This window comes from Dromiciops gliroides, chromosome 6, assembly GCF_019393635.1.
Source record: "Dromiciops gliroides isolate mDroGli1 chromosome 6, mDroGli1.pri, whole genome shotgun sequence".
In the NCBI taxonomy this organism is placed as follows: domain Eukaryota; kingdom Metazoa; phylum Chordata; class Mammalia; order Microbiotheria; family Microbiotheriidae; genus Dromiciops; species Dromiciops gliroides.
Genome location: NC_057866.1, coordinates 13,357,595 through 13,364,992, shown reverse-complemented (window position 1 = coordinate 13,364,992; position 7,398 = coordinate 13,357,595).

Below are 7,398 nucleotides of genomic sequence, written 5' to 3'. Positions count from 1 at the left end.
TCTGCCCCTTTGGGGTTGTGCTGTAGATGAAGCCGTCCAGAGGGGACTGGGAGCTTGGCTATGCCAGAAGGGGGCGCCAGAAGTCTCTTAATCCCATGGTCCCTTCATTGCTTTAGGATTTGCAGAGGGGGTCTCTTGGGAGAAAGAAGGAGCTTCCAGGCTCAGGAATGGGGCTGGGGGGATAATTCTGTCTCACACTGATGCCCCTCTTTCCCCGACCAAGAACCAGATCCAAAGCCACGGTCATACTGTGTTAGGTTTGGAAGAGAGCACAGCTTCTCTTCTTGAACCTGATGTAAGAAGGAAAGAAATCTGTTGTTTGTCAGTTGTGTGACCTTGGGCAAGTCACTTTCCACTGCCCATCCTCAGCTCTCTCCTCTGTAAAGTGGGCAGGTTGGACTGAATGATCTGTCAAGTGCCTTTCAGCTCTAAATCCTATGAATCTCTGGGAGGAGTCTTAGAACATAGAACAAAATGTGGATTGGGAGGGACCCTAGAACATAGGATATCAGATCTGAGAAGGACTTTGGACATTATATTATGCACTTGAAAGGTTTTACAGGTCCTTAGTGACAGGGCAACCAGATGGCACAGTGGATAGAGTGCCCAGCCAGGAATCAGGAAGATGAGTCTTCCTGAATTCAAATCCTTCCTCAGACACCTACCAGCTGTGTGACCCTGGGCTAGTCATTTTACCCTGTTTGCCTCAGGTTCTTCATCTGTAAAATAGGCTGAAAAAGGAAATGGCAAAGCCCTCCAGTATCTCTGCCAAGATAACCCCAGACACGGTCAGGAAGAATTGAACAAGAGTGTCAGGGTCTGGACTGGAACCCACTTCCCTTGATTACAGATTGGGTGGAGCTCTATAGGCCAGATTGCACTTTCAGTAGAGATTGTAAGCCCTGTGAGGGCAGGGGCTAGTTATTTGTTTTGTTCTGATTTTGTCTCCCCAGGACCTAGGTCAGCGCCAGGGCTCTTAATTAGCGCTGCTCCAATGGAGGAGTTCTGAGCTGACTTAAACCTCTGCAGTCCTTAGTCACTGAGGTGGGGGAAGGGAGAAGAGCCCTGAGGGGAGAAGGGTTTGGCTGGAATGAACAAGAAGGAAGGTACATCCCATTTATCTCCCAGCGGGAGCCATTTAGGAGACGGGTTCTTGGAGACAGGTGAGGAGAGCTCATTAGAAGCAACAAGGCCGGCAGAGGGAAAGGCAGGTTCCCGATCCCCTGGCTCTTGGTCTGTCTCCAGTGCCCTTAGATAACAAAGCTGCTAAGCCTGTAATGCTGGGCAGGAGGCAGCTGTGGCCCCCGGAGCTCCCAATCTATGGTTCTGTGTTACTTCCCCATGTCGGGCCTGGGTTTCCTCTGTAGAATGAGGCGATTGGACAAGGTGATCTGCGAGACCTCCGAATAAGACATTCTCTGAGCAGATGGGGCATCAGCTGCCATCTGGTCCAACACGTCCCTTACCAGGAATCCCTGCCTCCACGTCCCGAACAAGTTATCACACAGACTTTGCTTAGAGGAAAGGGCAACTGGCTGGAGCCATGGTTAGGAAGACTGGTCTTCCTGAGTTCAAATCCAGCCTCAGACACTTCTTAGCTGTGTGACCCTGGGCAAGTCACTTCACCCTGCCTGCCTCAGTTTCCTCGTCTGTCAAATGAACTGGAAAAGGCAAAGGTAAAACTACTCCAGTATCTTTGCCAAGAAAACCCCAACTGGGGTCAAGGAGAGTCTGAAACAACAAAACACACATGTGCTCATGCTTGTGAGCTTGGAGAGGTCTAAGGAAAGGAAATCCTTGACCTTTGACACCACCCACTCTACTCTAAGATAGCTCTCATTGGTAGAAAGTTGTTTTATTTTTCAGCTTAAATCTGCTCCTCTGTAACTTTCCTACTTCATCACTCCTGGCTCGTCCTCTGGGGACAAGCAGAACCTAATCCCTCTTCCACATGATAGCCTTTGTCATGCCCTGTCTCCCCATCCAACCACCTCCCAAGTCTCCCCTTCTTCAGATTCCTAATTCCATTCGACATTCATGGCATGTCCTCAGGGCTCCTCATCAGAAAAGAACAGCGGTAAAGTGGCAAGGACACAGAGGTTGGCATCTGAGGGCCTGGATTTGAATCTTGGCTCTGCTCTTTACCACCTTGCGATCTTGGGTGAGTCAGGAAGCATTAAGACGCTCCAGGATTCTGCTAAGAATACAAACACAAACAAAAAGAAGAGTCAAAGGGCATAAAGGGAGATGGTGCATAAGGGAAGTTGAAAAGGGAGGGGAGTAAGGAGTGAAAAAATGAGCATCACCAGCTTGGCCACTTCCTCAAAATGGAGCTTCTAGGAGGAACTTGTGAAAGAGAATAGGGAGACACAGGGGTAGCACCAGCTTCCTGGGTGAGCGGGTTGTTGGGAATGATGGAGGAGCGCAGGGAGTCGGGAATAGAGCTGGGAGATGAGTGAAGGGACGAGCTTGGTTGGCAGGGGCATTTCCTCCAAAGGGAGTTCCCGGAAGAACTCCCTGATGAGAGGAGGGGTCTTGTGAGGTGGATGGACTCTCCAGGGGGTGAAGGCCACTTGAGGGGGGGGATTAGGGAGGGGACTCGGGTTCTAATCCCAGCTCAGCTACTCTCTACTTGTGTGACTCGGACAGTTATTTAAACTTCCCAGCCTCGGTCCCTTCATCTATAAGATAAAAATAAAACTACCAAAAGGGAGAGTGCTCACTCCCCTCCCTCCCAGTCTGCTTTGTGGATCAAAGGAGATAAGGCTGGTAAGTGGCTCCAGAAGCCTCAGAGCTCTTTACAAATGCTAAGGATTAAAGGATCCAATCCTTTTAAAAATGTCTTTGCAAAGCACTTTCCTCTTGATCCTTGAAGCCTTTGCTGGCCAAGGAACAGGTTCCCAATCTGGCTCCCTCCAGCCTTCCCCGTCATTTTGCATCCTGTCCTCTCCTAGTGGGAGCACAAGACTCCCTTCCAGACTCCAAACATTTGCCCTGGCTGTCCCCCTGCCTGGCGTGCTCTCCCTCCTGCTCTCTGCCTCCTGGGGTGCACAGACACCTTCCACAGGAAGCCTTTCCCTATTCCCATCCATGCCAGGGCCTTCTCTCTGCTGGTTCTCTCCATGAGCTCCTTTGTCTGCGATGGCCGGCATGCTTCCCCCCATTAGGTTGTGAGCTTCTTGAGAGCAGGGTCTGTTTTTGTCCTTCCTTGTATCCCCAGAATTTAACCTGCTGTGTCTGCTGTTCTTTTTTCAATAGTGTCCCACTCTCGGTGACCTCTATTTGGGTTTTTTTTATCAGAGACACTGGAGAGAGTTGCTCTTTCCTTCTCCAGCTCATTTGACATATGAGGAAACTGAGGCAAACAGGGTGAGGTGACTTGCCCAGGGTCACACAGCTAGGAAGTGTCTGAGGCTGGATTTGAACTCAGGTCTTCCTGACTCCAGGCCTGGCGCTGTATCCACTGGGCCTCCTAGCTGCCTATACATTCCACTCATTCCCAGGAAGTTCTTCCTGACCTCAAGCCTAGGCTTATCTTTTGACAGCTTCCACCTGTTGTTCCTGGGCACACAGGAGAAACATCAGTGGCAGATGTGGTCGGACCTCCAGAGAGGCGGGAGGAAGCCACAGATTTGCCATCTGCAGAGTCTGGGCCTTGGGTCACTTAGGTTCTCTGGGCCTGCCTTTCTTCATTGGCTAAAGGAAGAAACTGGACCAGATGTCTCCCAAGCCTCCTTCCAGCTCTAGGTCAGTGAGCCCATGACCTCTGAACCCTCCCTCCCTTCCACCTCCAATGCCTGCATGCCTTTGTTCTCCCGCTTCCTATGCCTGAAGTGTCTGTACCCATCCCACTCCTACCCAATCTTGGAGGCCCAATTCAAGGGCTGTGGCCTCATTCAGGAAGCCCTCCCTGCTTCTCCCAGATTTTCCCTGAAACACGGATGCATTATTTTGAATTACAGATGATTTGAGGTAGACTGTAAACTCTAGGAGGGCAGAGTATTCTCCCCAACATTCAGCAGAGTTCTCTACACACATCAATGACTTGGCAGAAGTTTATCAACTTGAGTTGAACAATAATACTTCACATCTCCAGGGGAATTCAAGTCACAATGAGGCCAACAGGGCAAGAATCATTGTCTCCCTTAACACGTACTAGCTGTATGACCCTGGGCAAGTCACTTAACCCCAATTACCTCACCAAAAAAAAAAAAGAAAGAAAGAATTGTTGTCTCCATTTAACATGTGGGGAAACTGAAGCTCTGGAAGTTTAAATGACTTAAATTACTCAGATGGCAAGGGTCCCAGGTGGAATTTGCACCCAGGTCTCCTGACTCCAAGGACTCTCCACTTTATGCTATATTTTACTCTTTAAAATCTTGGGATCAGAGTTAGAAGAGACCTCAGGGGTCACAGGATCACAGATCTAGGGATGTTCAGAAGCCTTTTTACAAATGAGGAAACTGGTGCCTAGATAGAGGAAGTGATCTGCCCAAGGTCACACAGGCAGCACTGTCAGGATTTGAATTCAGAGCTTCAGACTCCCGCTATAGCAGTCTATCTGCTGTTCCATTTGGGATGTCCACAGTCCCTTCTTATTTCTGACTTTCAAAATCCTCTTCTAATGGAAGCCTCCATTTCATTTAATTCAACAGATATTTATTAAGTGCCTATTATCATAATAATCATAGGCAGCATTTAGAAAGATCTTTAAGGATCAGGAAATGCTTTGAGCCTAACAACAACACTGTGAGTAGGGGTGATCCCTATTAATATTATTATCCCTGGTTTTACAGCTGAGGAAACAGAGGTTAAGTGACTTATCCAGGATCACCCAGCCAGTAAGCATCTGAGGCAGGATTTGAACTCAGATTTCCAGGTTCCAAGCCCAGGGCTCACTCTATCCACTGGGCTCCCTAGCTGCCCATATTCTAAAAAGCAGCTGGGGATTGGGGGGGTGCAAGTGGGGCAGAGACCAGACCTGGACAAGGTTCTCTAGACATTGAACACCTTTCCACGTTGGGGCAGGCATCAAGCGAGGCTCCATGAGGCAGGTGACCCCTGAGATGAACCTTTCTGAAGGCAGAAATTGCGGAGGGGGGCGGCGGGGATTGCACTGTACAAACTCCCAGAGGCCCCTCCTAGCTCATCAAGCTCAGGGAGTAGCCGGTTGGTTGGTTATTCTGAAATTGCCAATGAAGCGTCCGGAAGGCGTGCAGCTGGGCAAAGCCCACACCGCTTAATGCTCGTCTGTTCAGAGCTGCCCCATTTAGATTGGATTTCACTTAAAAAACCCTTCGGTCCTTGGAGCCTGCTTCTCAAAAGGTCTCCTGGGCCGTAATAGAAGCTCATCTTTTCATAGGACTCCCCAGATCACAAAACACTTTCTGTAGGACAATCCTGGAGGACAGTGCCCAGCAGGGGAAAGGACTCTGCCCCTAGAATCAGGGAGCCTGGGTTCAAATCCCACCTAACTTGGGCAAGTCACCGAACATCCTGGTTGCCTCCTCAGGAAAATAAAGGGCTTTAGTTCAAAAGCCTCTGGGACCCCTTCTCGCTCTATCTAGCTCTAGGACCCTATGAGGTAGGTTGTATGTACAAGCGGGGAAACTGAGGCTTTGAGAGGTGAAGAAACTTTCACAGAGCTAATAGGTATCAGGGCTGGGCTCAGATGACCTCCCCAGCACATTCTGCAGGCCTTTGACAGTCAGCTTTGAATGATAACAGAAAGTCCCCTCTCCATAGCCCTCAAGGTTGCAAAGCAAGGCTCTGTGTGATTTCTTATCTCCATTTTATAGATGGAAACAGATGAAGGGACTTCCCCAAGGTAACATCAGTAAGAGACACAGCCAGAGCTCACATCTGGGTCTCCCAAGTCCACAGCTAGTTCTGCTTCCATCATGCCTTATGAGAATGCCTGAGAAAGTAGAGGTTTACTCATTCAGTGAACATGTATTAGGCACCTATGATGTGCCAGTCCTGATGGGAAGAGATGACTTAGATCTAAATTCTGAGCCTCCTACTCAGCAGAATTCTGCCTCATCTGACTGATGTGGCCAAAAAAAGGGAGAAAGGGATGGTCTGTCTTCTCTCCAACCTTTATTCCACTCTCAGAATGGGAGAATTCTCTTTAAACTATCATTTCCTTCTGAGCCTGTCCTCTAACAAGTGGCAAAGGAAGGTTTAAAATTTTTAAATTGTTTTCCATTTCTTTCACTTAAATAAAAGTCTTCTATATCCTTGCTCCCTTCAGGGCCAGTCTGTTCTTCACGCAAGGGAGAGCCTTAGAAAAGGAGGGATCTGGACTATGCCATGCCTCCTCTCCAGATGTAGTGTGGTGATCGTCAAGGGAGGCAGGCCTTCTCCAGAGATGTCTGTGTTTGCCACTCGACATCTCCCCGGTGTCCCGAGCAGAGAAACGAGTTACTATAAAGTCCACCAGGGAGACGACCCTGACAAATAAGCTTGTATAAACACAGATACGAGGATCCCCAGAACCCTCCAGGCTTTACTAATGGCCTTGGGGAAAGTGTTGGTGAAGCCGGAGTAAATTCTTCTCACGTGGGACTAGGAGAGAGAATACTCGGAAAACTCCACTCCATTACCACCACCATCACTGAGCATCGTTGTCCCCATCCTGATCATCACGGTCCCTGGCATGCCGAAGAAGACGGGACTGAGGCTCGGAAGGTGTTGTCAGGGACCCAGCTGTCACTGATGGAGTAACATGATCGCCCACCAACCAAGTGAAGCAGATGCCTGCAACCTCAAGCAACTTAGAGCACAGTCCCATGCACAAGCCCAGGGGGACAGAGACACAGAGGGAAAACGGCCCAGGTAACAAGACTCCCAGGACATGCTCTGCTCTAGCACAGAGGCCCCACTAGGCTCTCTTGCCCAAACAAACAGCTCAATGACCATGGTGTACTATAATGGGCCAGCCTAACTAACTCCAACCTAGACGCCCAAACTCTATTTTTTTTGGCCTCAGTTTGGGAGCTAGTCTAGTGTCGGTCTTAAGAAGTGTTGGCCACATCTCTTGCCGATCTCCTCTCACAGTTCAACTGCCCTTCCTTCCTGAGTGTGGTAACTCCTTTCTGTGTGTAAATGGTCATTATCTATATAAGGGACAATGCACCCCTTAACACACCATAGACCAGGAAGGCCTCCTTTTGGTGGTCCATTGCAGAGGCCCCTTCTCACCTCCACTTGATCACAAGTGACTTCTAGAATGAGAGGAAAAAAGTGCCCCTAGGTTCATCCTACCTGCTTCCAGGTAAGGTGACAACTTGGACCATTCTTTCCCTCTAACCCTGAGACTCTTCTTTCTCAGAGTTCTTTCCGGGTGTGGTGGGCCTCCAAGGAGGGAAGGGAAAGCAGTTATTTAAGAGAGAGCAG